Source organism: Schistocerca gregaria, chromosome 1 (genome assembly GCF_023897955.1).
Source record: "Schistocerca gregaria isolate iqSchGreg1 chromosome 1, iqSchGreg1.2, whole genome shotgun sequence".
NCBI classification, from domain to species: domain Eukaryota; kingdom Metazoa; phylum Arthropoda; class Insecta; order Orthoptera; family Acrididae; genus Schistocerca; species Schistocerca gregaria.
The window spans coordinates 475528705-475545152 of NC_064920.1; positions in this window are offsets into that span (position 1 = coordinate 475528705).

Sequence of the window (16448 nt, forward strand, 5' to 3'; positions counted from 1 at the left end):
GACTTCACACACACCAATACCCGAGGCAGGACTCCAGCCTTCGACGGGGGAAGCAGCGCGAGTTGTATGCAAGGTCCCTTAAACCGCTCGTCTACCCCGCGCGGCCAATGGCAATATGGATAATATGTAAACTTGTAACGACAACAACAATAAAAATAATAATATTGCTTATAGTTATAAGGAATAGTCAAATGAAAACGAGACAGATGACAACAGAGTAAGTAAACTGTTTATTATTTCAAGAGTAATCGCCGTAACTGCCGGAAAGCCTCCGTGCGCGCTCGAATCTCTCTAATTTTACATTCGTGATCTCCTCGGGAGGTGTAAGTAGGGGGAAGCAATATATCCAGAAACGCATCCTCTCGAAAGATGGACAGCATACCACACCGCGACGAATAGCGCCTCTCTTGCAGAGTCTGCCACTTCGCTAAACATCTCCGTAACGCTATCAGGCTTACCAAATATTCCTGTGACGAAACGTAAAGCTCTTCTTTGGATCTTCTCTATCTTCTCTGTCAACACGAACTGGTACGTATCCCACACTGATGAGCAATACTCAAGTATAGGTAGAACGAGTGTTTTGTAAGCCACCTCCTTTGTTGATGGACTACATTTTCTAAGGACTCTCCCAACGAATCTCAACCTGGCACCCGCCTTACCAACAATTAATTTTATATGATCATTCCACTTTAAAAGGTTCCTTACGCATACTACCGGATATTTTGCAAGAGTAACTGCTACCAGTGTTTATTCCGCTGTCATATAATCATACAATAAAGGATCCTTCTTTCTATGTATTCGCAACACATTACATTTGTCTATGTTAAGGGTCAGTTGCCACTCCCTGCACCAACTGCCTATCCGCTGCAGATCTTCCTGTATTTCGCTGCAATTTTCTAATGCTGCAACTTCTCTATATACTACATCATCATCCGCGAAAAGCCGCATGGAACTTCCGACACTATCTGTTGTCAATGTTGTTTCGGGTACGCTGCAGAAGTTTCGATTGTGAAGCCTTACACATTCTCGATACCGTCCCGATCTCTTCTCAAAGGCCTAAGATTTCTATATTTTTGGAACCCTGAAGAAAGACATTCGTGGACGTCTTCGGAAGAAGAGGTACACACGTTCATTCAATCATCGTTCCGTAAGCAACCACAAACATTTCTCCATGAAGATATTGACCATCTTGTCCCACTGTGAGATAAATGTATTAAGAGCTATGGCGATTACCTTTGAAATAATGAACAGTATACTTACTTTTTGTCCCTCCATCTCGTTTTAATTTGACTGCCACTTACGCACAGGGCGTTCCGAAACTATTCGCTGAAGTTAACGCAGGAGATAGATAACATAAAATAAATACATTTAGTTGTGGTACATATGGTCCCTGATGGCAGTATTTGATGTTAGGGACGATTTTCACAGGATGTAGTTTAGGACGCTAATTATAGCAGTGGCATTCGCAGGAACTGCTCGAATGCGCGACCATTGGCCTGTATGTACGCAGTACATAGTTGGACCATTGACTGTCATTTCCGTTTGACGATACCTGGCATGTCAGTAATGGTATCAGTAGCAATTCTAGCGACGAGGACTTCTTGTGTTTCCACAATCTTGCGTACACCAGCTGCTTCATATGCCCCCAGAGGAAGAAATCCAGATACGTAAGGTCAGGTGATCTGGGTGGCGAGACCACAAGGCCACATCGGCAGAGCCATCGATTCCCGAAAGCGGCTCTCGTATGATTCCTCACACCAATACTGAAATAAGCTGGCACCCCATCGTGATGGACGTGCAACCTTTGAATCCGTGTGTTTCGAAGCAGACCACAGAACCAACTATCGGTGCACAGAGCAGTTTTGAATGTCACTACACATTCCCAGTCTGCGACACCGACACAGAAACACACGTCTGCACAACACTAACAAAACATTACAAGTTGACTTCCGACATCACATGTTCCTTGTCGAAATATATTAGTTTCCACCTTCTGTGTGAAACTGAACGAGTTGGTGCGGAACACCTTGCATTTACCAGTCCAAAATGTGAGCGTAGATAGTGTACGCACAACCTGCTCATCTAGGTGAGTAAGCCATGAACTGCAAGTTTAGAAGGATATATATATATATACGCACAACCTGCTCATCTAGGTGAGTAAGCCATGAACTGCAAGTTTAGAAGGAGATATATATATATATATATATATATATATATATATATATATATATATATATATATATATAGCAAAGACATAAAACTAAAATTTTGTCAAGAAGATTTATTCTCAAGACATAATACATAATTTAAATTGTTTATTACCTAAAGTATATTGAAGATACACACTCTGACTTCTCAAGAATGAATGCAGCACTTAGTCTGTAGAAATAAACAAAAAACTTCTACACAAAATTCTGTGAACGTATAGTCACTTCCGCACATTTGTATGTATAGGGACAGAGTACACCCGAAGTTGAAGTTACTCTACTGAAACGAAAAGTTGCGGGTAACGCTGAAAATTGCATGAATCCTTACTGCCAGAATTAAAACTAGGAAGACGGGCCGTGAGTCAGTAAGAGCACTGACCACTGACCATGAAACACAAGATTTCGGACTGGAGTTGCGATGCAGTACACAGTTTTTATCTCTTAGGAACTAGCGGGAACAAAAATGTAAACCAATGTCGTGAACGGCGATATCATCAACACAGTGGAGGAACAAAGTTTGTCAAAACCAACTGACGTGCAGCAATAATAGCGGAGAAGATGGATGCACGGTAGGTTTGTCAAAAACGTTCTAGAACAGAAAGGCTGCCGAATATGTGATGAAGACTTTAACAAGTCCACCTGAAGCAAAGAAACTCAAACAAGAGTCCGCAGCTCGTGGTCGTGCGGTAGCGTTCTCGCTTCCCGCGCCAGGGTTCTCGGGTTCGATTCCCGGCGGAGTCAGGGATTTTCTCTGCCCCGTGATGGCTGGGTGTTGTGTGATGTCCTTAGGTTAGTTAGGTTTAAGTAGTTCTAAGTTCAAGGTGACTGATGACCATAGATGTTAAGTCCCATCGTGCTCAGAGCTCTTTGAACCATTTTGAACTCAAACAAGAGTTTTAGAATAAACGCTACCTGCTCTGTAATTTCTGTCTTGACTGGTTTCGGCAGAGAAATTGAACGACATTACACATTAACGACTAAGAATCGATTTGTGGGCACAGCCCACTCTACTTACCGAACTATCCTTTACTAGAATGGAAACTGCTGAAAGGTTTGTAACTCTACGGGACGCGGTAATAAATCCCTAGTATAAGTGGCACGTCACAGGCCCATAGGGCCAAATGAAATATATTCTGAACAATGTGGTATCGGCTGCCGTGTCTCAACGTACGTTGAAACGCGTTGAGTATGAAAGAGCGCCGACAGAGGCTTCATCAAGAGAACTACTGTGGCAGCATCCTTTGGAGAAGTAATAGATATTCCTTTTTTGTTTCTCGGAAGTTTGCCTCAGAACCAAGGTAATCATAAAGTCAGCGGATCTTCACAAGTAAAGTTCTAAAAACATCCACATACCGATTTGGCTAAGAAAGGTACAAGGTGGAGGTGGAAGCTGATACACTATTTCTAACTTTTAAGCAAAACGAGAAAAACCGAGGCACACGTGAACACTGTAGTGATGACATTAATGGGAGCAAACGTAAACAATCAACGCAGATCACTATTGACATTCTGGGCGACACGTTTTTATTTACACGCTATATGCCATCTATTTTGAAAGACCCTGTTCACATTCTTACCTGATTTTGTCGATGTACCCTTTCCCTGCTTTCACATATCATTTGACAGAAATACCACTTGCATTCTGCAAAAAATCGATAAAACATTCCTTTTCTTATCCTAGTACACACTCAGCAAGAAGGGGAGACCCGTGTATAGTGGTCCCCCGGGATAGTGTGGTACCCCTGTAACATCTCGCCAATTGGAGGGACTGTCTCTCGGTGGAGTTTTGTACTACATTGTGTTTATGTTCTAAGAGTCAGTTGAATGTAGTGAGGTGATTTGATGTATCATTTTGAAGCTAACGGAAAAAACTGATTTTGTGAAGAACTGAAGTAAGGTAACGTCAATTTAATTGCCTCATTAAATGCCGTTTACTTGGGAGAACTATTATATATAGTTAGTATTTTGGTTAGCTCTATCTTAAGCCGCCTCTATGTTTCGAGATTATAAAATGTGTTTGACATTTGGAGCCATCTGTTTCTAGCCTGAGGGCGTCTGAGGTAAGATGGTCCCGCTTTCCTTCAAGGGGACCGCTTTTTACCAAAGATATTCAAATGCATGACTCAAGTTTTCTCTTGCAAGTAAGTCTTAAAGGGCAAGAAATCGACCTCGCGAGATTTCACAATAATGCTGGAGTCCAACAAAAATGTAGCATGCTATCAAATCAGTGAGAAGTGTAGAAATGAGCAGCAAGAAAGAAAGTATTACCAGAATGACACTGAAGAGACGGGTCAACAACTTAAATCAAGAGGCAAACGAAGACAAAAAGTCCTTGGTTCAAAATGAAAATTTTACCCCTGAAGAGGAGAAGGAACTAAACGACTATATTTTAATAATGGAAAACAGGTTCTTTGGCTTTATAACTAAAGACGTCAGATGTCTTGCTTTTTAATTGGCTGAGAAAAGCAGCATTAAACATCCTTTCAACAAAGAATCAGGTCTTGCTGGAGGAGATTGTTTCTATAGATTCAAGAGTCGTCACCCAGAACTTTCAGCGATCGCCTGTAGAAAAAAAACAAAAAACTTCTACCCAAATTCTGTGAACGTATAATCACTTCCGCACATTTGTATGTACAGGAACAGAGTACGCCCGAAGTTGAATTTACTCTACTGAAACGAAAAGTTACGGGTAACGCTGAAAATTGCATGAATCCTTACTGCCAGAATTAAAACTGGGAAGACGGACGGTGAGTCAGTAAGAGCACTGACCACTGACCATGAAACACAAGATTTCGGACTGGAGTTGTGATGCAGTACACAGTATTTATCTCTTTGTTTCTATAGATTCAAGAACCGTCACCCAGAACTTTCAGCGATCACCTGAGGCGTCATCTACCTCTAAAGCTCAGCTCGTTAACAAGTCTAATGTATGTACGTATATATTAAAGCGGAGACCTAGAAACGACGGAAAGGCTTCGTCCCGCCACAGCCCTCAGTGGTTCACAATGCAACAGGCCACAGCAGTCCACCAACGCCACCGCCGCCCCACACCGAACCCAGGGTTAATGTGCGGTTCAGCCCCCAGTGGACCCCCCTGGGAACGTCTCATACCTGACGAGTGTAACCCCAAATGTTTGCGTGGTAGAATAATGATGGTGTACGCGTACGCCGAAATGGTGTTCACGCAGCAATTGCCGACACAGTTTAACGGAGGCGGAATAAGGAGAACCAGCCCGCATTCGGCGAGATGGAAAACCGCCTAAAAACCGTCCATAGGCTGGCCGGCACACCGGAATTCGCCACTAAACCGCCGGACGGATTCATGCCGGGGACCGACACGCCTTTCCGCTCGGGAAGCAACGCCTTAGAGCGCGCGGCTAGCCGGGCAGGCAGCCTAATGTAGGTAAATTTTTCTCCATATTAAAAGTCACTTGGATGAAAAACAGTTTCCGCCCCATGACATCTTTAACGTCGGTGAGAGTGGAGCGACTACTGTCGAAACAAATTCGAGTGAAGTCCTCGCTTTGCGAAGGAAAAAGCAAGTAGGGACCACTACATATGCGGAATGTGAAGTTCTGTCCGCAGCAGTCATTATATGTCCGCTGTAGGACATATCATCCCCCCGATGATTATTTTACCTCGCATCCTGATGAAAGCCTAGTTGGCTGATGGTGCTCCACTAGACAAGGTGACAAATAATTCCGCATCATTGCAGCCATAAATTATTGCCACTGATTGTGTCATTCATGAATGCACTTTATATGTCTGCTGTAGAAAAGTTGTTCCGCAACGATCCTGGCCGAGCAGTGACCCAATACCAAGCGAGCACACTTTTTGGAGAAGCATATCTGAGGGTGGCAACACCTATAACAGCCATTAGTGGATTTTAACAATGTGGCATTTGTCCGTTTAACATTGATGTTTTTAAATACGTAGCACTTACTGTCTCTTTGTCTGCTGACAGACAGACGTGCTATTCCTGAACATAGGCCTATGTTTTGCATTTCAGAGAACTTGCGCACTGAACCTGTTCTATTTACGATCTCTGATAATGTACCACATATTCTAGCTCCAATGTCACTGCAACCCAGTTCTTCTTTTGTGGTTACTCCCGAAGATATCAGCCCGTCTCCCAAATCCATTCAAGTTCGTTCGAAGAAAAGGAAAAGAGGCTCAGCTGCCATTCTAACAAAGAGTCCATATAAGCAACAGCTGACTGAAGAGAAGAATTTTAAAACAGCAAAACAAAAGGAAAACGGAATTAAGAAGAATGTGCACTGCACTCAAAATAGAGCGTGGAGGAAATTTGCTGCTTTAGATAAGCAAAGGGAGAAGAACACCAAGAAGAAGAAAGTTTCTGTTACGGAAGATACAAGTAGCTAGGATGAAAATGAAGGAGATGATTCTGAATGCGTGACCTGTAAGGGTAAATGGTCGACAGGTGTTGAAGGATGGATATATTATTCATCTTCCCGTGAATGGTCTCATGAAGAGTGTGCTGGAGTTGACGATGACTGCATCAATTTCACTTCTGATTATTGTTTAAACAAATGTAGAAGGTAAACTCATGCAACGATTACTCCGCATCCCTAAGAAACAGGAGCGTGAAAATGTTAAATTTAATTTCAATAAGTTATTTTCGTATTTGCTTGTGATAATACTGTCATTTCATGTGGTAACTTTCTATGGACATATATAGCCTACATGTCTAACAAAATTAATTAACACATAGAATTATAGTTTCCTTTAAGAGTAGAAGCAATTATTTAATGTTATTTGCACTTTTTTTTATCAAGGAAACACATTACCCATGGTCCTGGGACAAAGTGCTCACCGTGCAGGCATTCAGTTTTTGTAGTTAGCATAAATTTGTTTAAGTTTGTGTTTGTGGAGAAGTTATAGACAATAAGTCTCAACAACGTGTCAACTGCAGTGCTTTATTCCTTACGGTGACCACCCTGCACCAGTCTCCTCAACTTCGTCAAAGACAGTATCGATCACGGTAGTAAGTTAAACAAGAATGAATAACATCAATAATTGTGCATCAAAATTATCGAAGTAACCTATGCGGGAGCACGATGAAGAACATGAAATTGTATTTTCAAAAACATTCTCACTTTATTCTCCAACTAATTGCCTCATAAGAAAGGGAAACAGCTGCCAGCCTAGAAGTTGATCTGCACCACACAGTATTTTACTAGGCATGATTATACTGGGTATGGAATGCCCTTGACTTCCTCTGAGATATGAAAAGACTCATACGTTCATTTTCTAAAGCAATTTAATATGAAATACAGACCAAGGAATCAGGCGATGATATAAAAAGTTAGGAAATGTGTCACTAGGTGTAACAGATGCTCGTGTCTCGTTATCTGGGCAACAAAATACACTATTTGACCAAAAGTATCCGGACACCTGGCTGAAAATGGCTTACAAGTTCGTGATGCCTTCCATTGGTAATGCTGGAGTTCATTATGGTGTTGGCCCACCTTTAGCCTTGACGACAGCTACCACTCACCCAGGCATACGCTCAATCAGGTGCTGGGAGGTTATTTGGGGAATGGCAGCCCATTCTTCACGGAGTGTCGCACTGGGGAGAGGTATCGATGTCGGTCGGTGAGGCCTGGCACAAAGTCGGTGTTCTAAAACATTCCAAAGCTGTTTTATAGGATTCAGGTCAGGACTCTGTGCGGGTCAGTCCATTACAGGGATGTTATTGTTGTGTAACCATTCCGCCACAGGCCGTGCATTAAGAACAGATGCTCGATCATGTTGAAAGATGCAGTCGCCATCCCCGAAATGCTCTTCAACAATGGGAAGCAAGAAGGTGCTTAAAACATCAATGTAGACCTGTGCTGTGATAGTGCCACGCAAGACAACAAGGGGTGCAAGACCCCTCGATGAAAAACTGACCACACCATAACACCACCGCCTCCGAATTTTACTGTTGGCACTACACACGCTAGCAGATGACGTTCACCGGGCATTTGCCGTACCCACACGCTACCATCTGATTGCCACATTGTGTACCATGATTCGTCACTCCACACAACGTTTTTCCACTGTTCAATCGTCCAATGTTTACGCTCCTCACACCAAGCGTGGCGACGTTTGCCATTTACCGGAGTGATGTATGGCTTATGAGCAGCAGCTCGACCATGTAATCCAAGTTTTCTCACTTCCCGCCTATCTCTCATAGTATTTGCAGTGGATCCTGATGCAGTTTGGAATCTCTGTGTGATGGTCTGGATAGATGTCTGCCTATTACACATTACGACCCTCTTCAACTGCCGGCGGTCTCTGTCAGCCAACAGACGAGACCGGCCTGTACGCTTTTGTGCTGTACGTGTCCCTTCACGTTTCCACTTCACTATTACATCGGAAACAGCAGACCTAGGGATGTTGAGGGGTGTGGAAATTTCGCGACAGACGTGTGACACAAGTGACATCCAATCATCTGACCACGTTCGAAGTCCGTGTGTTGCGCGAAGCGCCCCATTCTGTTCTCTCACGATGTCTAATGACAACTGAGGTCGAGGATACGGAGTACCTGGCAGTACATGGCAGCACAATGCACCTAATATGAAAAGCGTATGTTTTTGAGGGTGTCCGGATACTTTTGATCATGTAGTGTAGCTGGTAATGACCCACGTATAGGAAACACAAAATGCAGACTAACAGCAGTCAAATAGTAAATAAAGAAAAAATAAAAGAATTATTAGGCCTATTTCTGAAAAAATAAGTATTTTTAACTTCAAAAATATATTTAAACGTTACGAACTATTTTCTTAACGTACTTATCTGGAGTTCACCTTTGTTCGAAGTGAAACGTGAACGATAAGCAGTACAGACAATAGAAGAATAGAGCTTTAGAAATGAACTGAGGATTTATGGGTCGATCGTGCAGCCAATGATGAGGAGCTTGACAGAGCTGGCAGGAAAAGAGCTTTATGGCACTACGAAAACCCGTGATAGTGTGATGAGACACAGTCTGAAGTATCAAGAATTAATCAGTTTGGTAATTAAGGGACGCGGTTGTTGTATGAACTGGAAAGAGAGAACAGGGTTTGACTTCAGAACCAGGTTCAAATGGTTACCTAGCACTGAAGAGACATGCATTGATAGGCTGACATGCGAGACCTGCATATAACCTCTCTTCGTACAGGACTATAACATTAACGATACAAGGCTCGCATTGATTTTTTTCATCTAGAGATAGTCTTGTGGGACCATCAGAGGACAGCGACTCCAGTGGTTGGGACATGTCTTAAGAGCTGGAGGATCTATCCCCATCCGAGTGTTCAAGTTCCAGCCGACTGGAAGACGTCCAAGAGGTCGTCCAAGGACTTGATGGAAAGATGGGGTGATGAAGACGTTGCAGAAGATAGGACCAACAGCATCCCTGGAAGATGCACTGTACAGAAGAAAGGGGGACAACATCTGCCGGGAATATCTGCAACTGTAATCAGGACAATGCTCCTTCCTGTGTCAGAGATTGTGTTACTGATCTTTGTATAGTGTATTACTCTGGTTATTAATATTTCTTTTGCTTTCTGTCATGCGCCTTTATGGCCTGTTATGTACAATAAATGATGATGATGATGATACAAATAGTCTTTCCAAATTTGAAAGTCACTATCCTTTCCAGAACAAATATATAACAACACAAGAATTAAACGCACTCTTTCTTATTTCTATGGTTCTATCAAGACTTACTCTTATATAATCTCGAATATTTGTCTCTTCTCTATCTTACTTCTCATATTTCTACAAACATAAAATTAGCAAAGAGAAGTTGTGAGTGGATATGTACCTGACTGTGTTTCCGTGACACCAGGTGTAAGGAGTGTGTCTGAGCTCTCCTTTAATTGAAAACGATACAGTCAACTTCACGCTATTCCTTGCATTGTGTAAGCACTTAGATATCGATAGTACTAGTCTGAGGGCGAAACATGGGAGCGCGATTCTAAGCATTGTTGTGAGACGATGTCCGTCTGCGAGAGTGGAAGTAGTAGTGTCGGTCGAGAGCTCGGAGACAGAAGACGTGTGACGCTGCCCTCACGTCGGCGATTGCAGATCGTACCACACTCAAGGGATAATTTCACTTATATAGCCAGGAGAGATTTAAATGGCTTAACTACGCCGGAAGATAAAGTTCAAGGTAAAATTCTCAAGCATAGCGCAAAATCAATTGCAAGGTTAGGTTCGTGATTGTTAGTCTGAGTCTGCAATAATGTCATGCTTTGCTTGTCAGTTAAAGAAGCCACCATATCCTTCAAATAATAATAATCATTCTCCACATTTAATTAATGAATAAATGCTCTGGTTATTAAATGTTAATATAACGTTGAAATTGAAATAATTTATTAATCTAGCACGCAGCCAGTATTGATGCCTATGTAATTGTCATTGTCATTATCTATTATTGGTCATGTTGATTCTGAAGTTTTAAGTAGACTCCATTTATAAAATCCCTTCTCACAAGTTATTTAGTAGTTAACAGGACCCAAATAATCTCCTTTTTATTAAACTCATTCTTAGTAACAATAAGTTTTAGCTGCTGCTGCTGCAAGCTGCTACTATTTGCTGTAACATGGAAAACGGCAGTCATCTAAAGAGGTGAGTGCAAAACTTAAGGAGCAAAACAGAGACACTGACACACCACAACATGTCATGTACTCCAATGCACAAGTCAGATTCTGTATCACTTGTAAATTCTTATTCAAATTCGCACTCAGATAGCTTATCCCAATTTTAGTTTTAAGTTTTCATTTAACGATCCATTGAGGGTTTAAATGACAGTGAAACAGACACTCATACAACACTCACACAGTGTTATGCAGGTTAGAGTTCAATTACTGATAACTCAGGTTGCTTATCCAGTCCATTTTCACACTGGACTCGCATTCGGAAGGACGACGGTTCAATCACGCGTCCGGCCATCCCGATTTAGGTTTTCCGTGATTTCCCTAAATCACTCCAGGCAAATGCCGGGATGGTTCGTCTGAAAGGGCACGGTCGACTTCCTTCCCCATCCTTCCCTAATCCGATGAGACCGATGACCACACTGTCTGGTCTCCTTCCCCAAACAACCAACCATCCAGTCCATTTTCACAGACTAAAATAGGTATATTTGTTGTAGCATCGTTACACAGATTCTATCGGAGTAAAATCACAGACGTCGCTAATCTTCCAGGGTGAGCATGTTCGAAGGCGAGAAACCATACGCTAACACTCTAATCTCAATGGCATCGTCCCAACCAAAGATGAATAACGATACAAAGGATGAAGCATATCACGGAGATATCTTCTGGATACTTAAGCCAGGAGAGCTTCTGACGTTCTGATTCGTAGAACTCAAAGAAATGAACTCGTCCTCTTGATGTTAAGGCTGTTATTTTCTGCTAGATTACTCAACACCACCGGAGATGTTGATAGGCGGTATCACAAGCAGGAAACAAAAATCATCCGACTGATACGATGTGTATCAACACCGTCCACCATACACATAAAGGGGTGGACAAAAATATTGAACACCAAAAATACAACACTGTACAATGTCTAATACGGTGTAGGAAAACCTCTGGCACTCAAAACAGCTTTCAGTCGTCTCAGAACGGTTAAATACAGGTCTTGTGTGGTTTTTAAGGGAATTTTATATCATTCTTCCTGCAAAATAGTGGCACATGCAGGTAACGATAGCGGTGGTGGATAGAGATCATGCACCCTCCTCTCCAAACCAGACTACAAAGACACCAGGTGACTGTTGCGGCCAGAGGAGATTTTTACAATTGATCCTTATCCCCATAAAACCAGTTCCGTAAGCTGTGTGACTGCAAGCTGTGCGAACAGGGTTCCTATCTTCTTCGAACACAGCACCACTGGGCAACAAACATTATACCATGCGGTGAATCTGATTAGTCTAAATGGTCACATAATTCTTTGCACTAATACGATCTTGCAGAGCAACCATGGAATACCACGATGTGGCTGCCAAAATCATCACCAAACCCCACCATGTTTCGCTGGTTGGAAGTAAACTCCGCCAGAAGTTGTAAACAGTGTGAACAAGACTCATCCGACCATTCGCTTTCTAGCATTTCTGCACAGTTCAGGTTTTATCAGCATCGTGGTTCTCTGTTATGGGTGTTTGCATCACAAATGAATGGTTTTGGAATTGCAGCTCTCACTTCAATTCTCAGCTGATGGAGATCTTTCTGTGTTGTTTCAGTGCTGACCTCGTTTAGACTGCAACATTCAGTTATGCAGTGACTTTGCAATTGTCGTCCTCTTATTTTTCATCACAATCCTCTTCAATGACCATCTGTCGCGATCACTCAACAAACACATTCGTCCACATTATGATTTAGTGGATGATGTTTTCTCGCTTTCCCTGCATGTAGAGTCAATATTGTTATGGTGCCTCTTGAAACACCAAATATTTCAGCTGCCTTGGTTATGGAAGCAACCACCACACGAGCGATAACAATTTTCCCACGTTCGAATTCACTTAGCTCCGACACAGTGAACTCATAAATTGTTTGTGCTGATGCATATCACTCACTAAAGAGATAATATCGTCAAGATACACCATGCATTGACATGGTTTCAACCCTCAGAGAACTCTATCCAACAATCTCTGAAACATTGCAGATGTGTTTTTCAATCCAAAAGGCATCCTTCTGAATTGATAATATTTCCACAGTGAAGAAAATGCTGGCCCTCCAGAGTGACTTCTAGCTGATGGTAACCACTCCTTAAGACCTTCGTCGAAAAATACTTGCACTGTTCTAAATAGCTTATGGTTTTCTATAATGTCCAGCAAAGGGTAGATATCTGTAATAGTCTTGGCAACAATAGGTGTATTTTTGGGATCCTTCCACAGATTTTGTGGGCACGTCAACACCTGAATGCCAAGACTGTATAATGGAAGGCGACCCTTTTGCCGAACATTATACACATCATAGACTATTTAGACCAGTGTCTGTTTTTTGTTTGTTACATATAGTACAATGTTTAGTGAAGGAATGGTGAGCTGCTTGGGGAAGCAGGAGACTTTTAGGTAGAGGAAATCGTAATAGGTATCCCTGCTCCAGGTAGGGCAAGCCAAGAGAGAAGACAGAGAAGGTGTGGATCGTAGCCACGAGTAATAGAACAAAGACATCGCCACCCTACATTGTGTGTTGCGTCCTTCGGGAGAATAGTATATACTCAGGGGCAAACCTATTGTTCTCGTTTGTTTGACAGATCCTTAATCTATAGTTCTGCTAAGGGATTATGGCCCCCTGAGGATAATCCGTCCTTTTGATGGACATGTCCTTAACCTATAATACGGTTAACTGGTTTTCTGTGTCACACCTACCCCTCCCACCCTCTCAGAAAGCCGGCACCACTTCTGAATTCAAATTAATTGACTAAAAATTAAAGTGGGTCGGGAAATAGCTGTATTGTACCACTTTCGGTATTCACAAACTGCTTCAGGTTATTCGAATAGCCGCCCTACCACTGTATCAATTTTATTGACTAATTAATTAATTAAATAGATATCCTTCAGCTTTCCTTCCCCCCCCCCCTTTCTGGAAATACTGAATGATCGATCACAGTGTATCGAACATTGTTTAAGCAATTTAGACAATTTGTGGAATATTGTTTATTTAAAAAAAATTAACTGGGTAGAAGTTGGTGTATAGATATAGTTTATTTAAAGAATGTGTCAGGACGTCGATCGCTCTCAGTGGAATATTTAAACAAACGCAGTTGATAGTGCAAAAAGGAAAACATGCAGATCTGCCGAGGGTAGCTAATGAGAGGATGTTCTGGGTATCCATATTTTTACAGCCGTATTCCCTGTCCTGTTTGTACAGTATAGCAGATCCAATTGAACCCTCGCATTGCTATACAGTGCAGCTGTTCACTAAATGAATCTATCACTTTTTACGTTTGGATACATTCCTCAGTGCGCTGAAAGCACAATTCACCACGTCAAATCTATCCTCCCTTACGACTAGACGTACGTAATTTCTTTTTATCTTCTCACAAACGTCTGGTGATATGTCAGAACATAAGCCACGGTATCCTTACGTTCAAGCAGCAACGTAACATTTCTATCATTTATATGTGTGATAAAAAGAGTATAAGATACGTCCACACTCGCACCAGCTGGGCGTCTTTCTCACAGTGCCCAGTAGCAAAAAAGCCTCCCTCAATCACATATTTGTTGAGGAATAAAGGGGTTAATTACGATTTTAAAAAAAAGCTTGCATCTTTTTTATTTTATCGATTTCACCACTTCCACGAAACCTTTCGTATTTTTGACACTTGTAAATCCAGCCAACACACGGTGATATCTTAAACATTGCCAAGTCGTGGTTTCTGTCAGTGCATTGCATGTATAGCTACTGTAGACCTACCTACCATCAACCAGACCATGCAAATTTCCCCTGTCTAAGAAATCATTGTGAGTGCAATACAGACTAGAGTATGTCCATTCGGAGTTAATTTTCAAGTGCTAAGCAGATGGGTGGAGAAATCGCAGAACTGTTGTAGTCTAAGCACATTTTTAAGTTCCTGTTGCTAAGCACAGCACCTGTTTAACACTTTAGAGCAGGAGGAAGATCACCGCGAGACGGATCTGTTGTTGTAGCTGGAAAAATTGAGTTTATTACGAAAAAACAAAAGAGTCTATTAGAGCGTCATACAAAGATTTTGTTCTTACATGTGCGAGTAACGGCGACTTTATAATACAGACCAGTTTAGATTCTGTAACGTGTGTGAGGAAGCTGGATATTCAGAAAGGAATACCATGTGATGTAGACAGCTCTAATGGGCTTGAACGCAAAGAATGCTTTATTCCAAGCGTACAAGAGACTTCGGTATGTCCCTTTCAACGCCCAATTGTATATGATTGAAGAATCACTATCAATCTATCATAATTCAGTTATTCAACTTCAAATGTGCCCAGCAAGATGTCTATTAATAAGGTAATGCCGTAAATTTAATTGTGAATTTGAGGAGTGGTAGTGGGAGTATTGTATAACGTATGGTCATGCTTTAGTTTTCACTGTTAAAGGGGGATAATGACTGCCCATCTCTGCTTGTCCAAGAACAGAGCTACTGCCACGCATTAGAAAAAATATTCTGGAGCTCTTACTGCCTCAGAAAGTTAGGACAGTTAGCCTTGAGGACAGCGGATTCGCTGGGAAAAGAGAATGATATTGCTTACAGTGTGTTAGAGCGGGTGAAATCAAAAAAATATGTGCAACGTGAGTTCGGATATTTACATGAAACTTGTAAAGGAACTGAAAATATTGTGATTTAATCGCAGAGGTGCTGAAAAATGGTTCCAGTGACACACCAGAGAAATATCTGGTAAACTTTTTATCTTTGAGAGACATAGGAACAATTTCGCCCTTCGTTTTTTATTTCTTGTATGAACGACTACTTTTTGTTCTGATGGGCTGGTGGGATGTCGTACTGTCTGATTACTAGTGTGTGTGTGTGTGTGTGGTAAATGAATGAGTTAAAAGACGCAAGATGTGTTTTATATTATTTTCATCGCACAACAAGCCTTATTCCCATGCCTATGGAGTATTTATGTTAAGCAGAGAAGGCGAGTTTTAGATGGAACCGAAGATCTTCAAAACGGCGCTGCTCAACAATAGAGGTACGTGATTGTGCTCTCTACTTTCCTTTCGTGGCCGCTAAAATTACTTCCGATTCGTTTTGCCGAGACATTCAGAAACTGCAATCTTCTTTTTCTTATAAAAATACTAGTCCGATGCAAAAGAAATACTCTTAGATTTAAATAATTGCCATTCTTTTACCCAGGCCACGGGGAATGATAGAACGTACGTGCCTCTACTCTGAATGTACGTTCGCAATCTCCGAGTGTGTTACGACGAAATTATTTCACAATGAAAATTTCTCATCAGACCGCAACCACTCGCACGCGAATGTACGTACCCTCTGAATGTATCTAGTCAGTCACGCGCGTTGTTCAAAAGCTTTACTTTTAATATTCAGTGGATTACATTTCCGAAATTAATTTTTGTTTATGCTGCAAATCGTACTTCACGCGAAGTATTTATTACGTAAGTTTCAGGCTCAATTTAATAAAAAAAAAGATTCCGAATAATAGAAATAAAGAATAACAATCAAACAAATCAAACCTAAATAAACAGAAAGAGGGAACGTTACAAACTGATTAAGAGTCGTCGCCACGTGAACGCTTTTGATTACTAC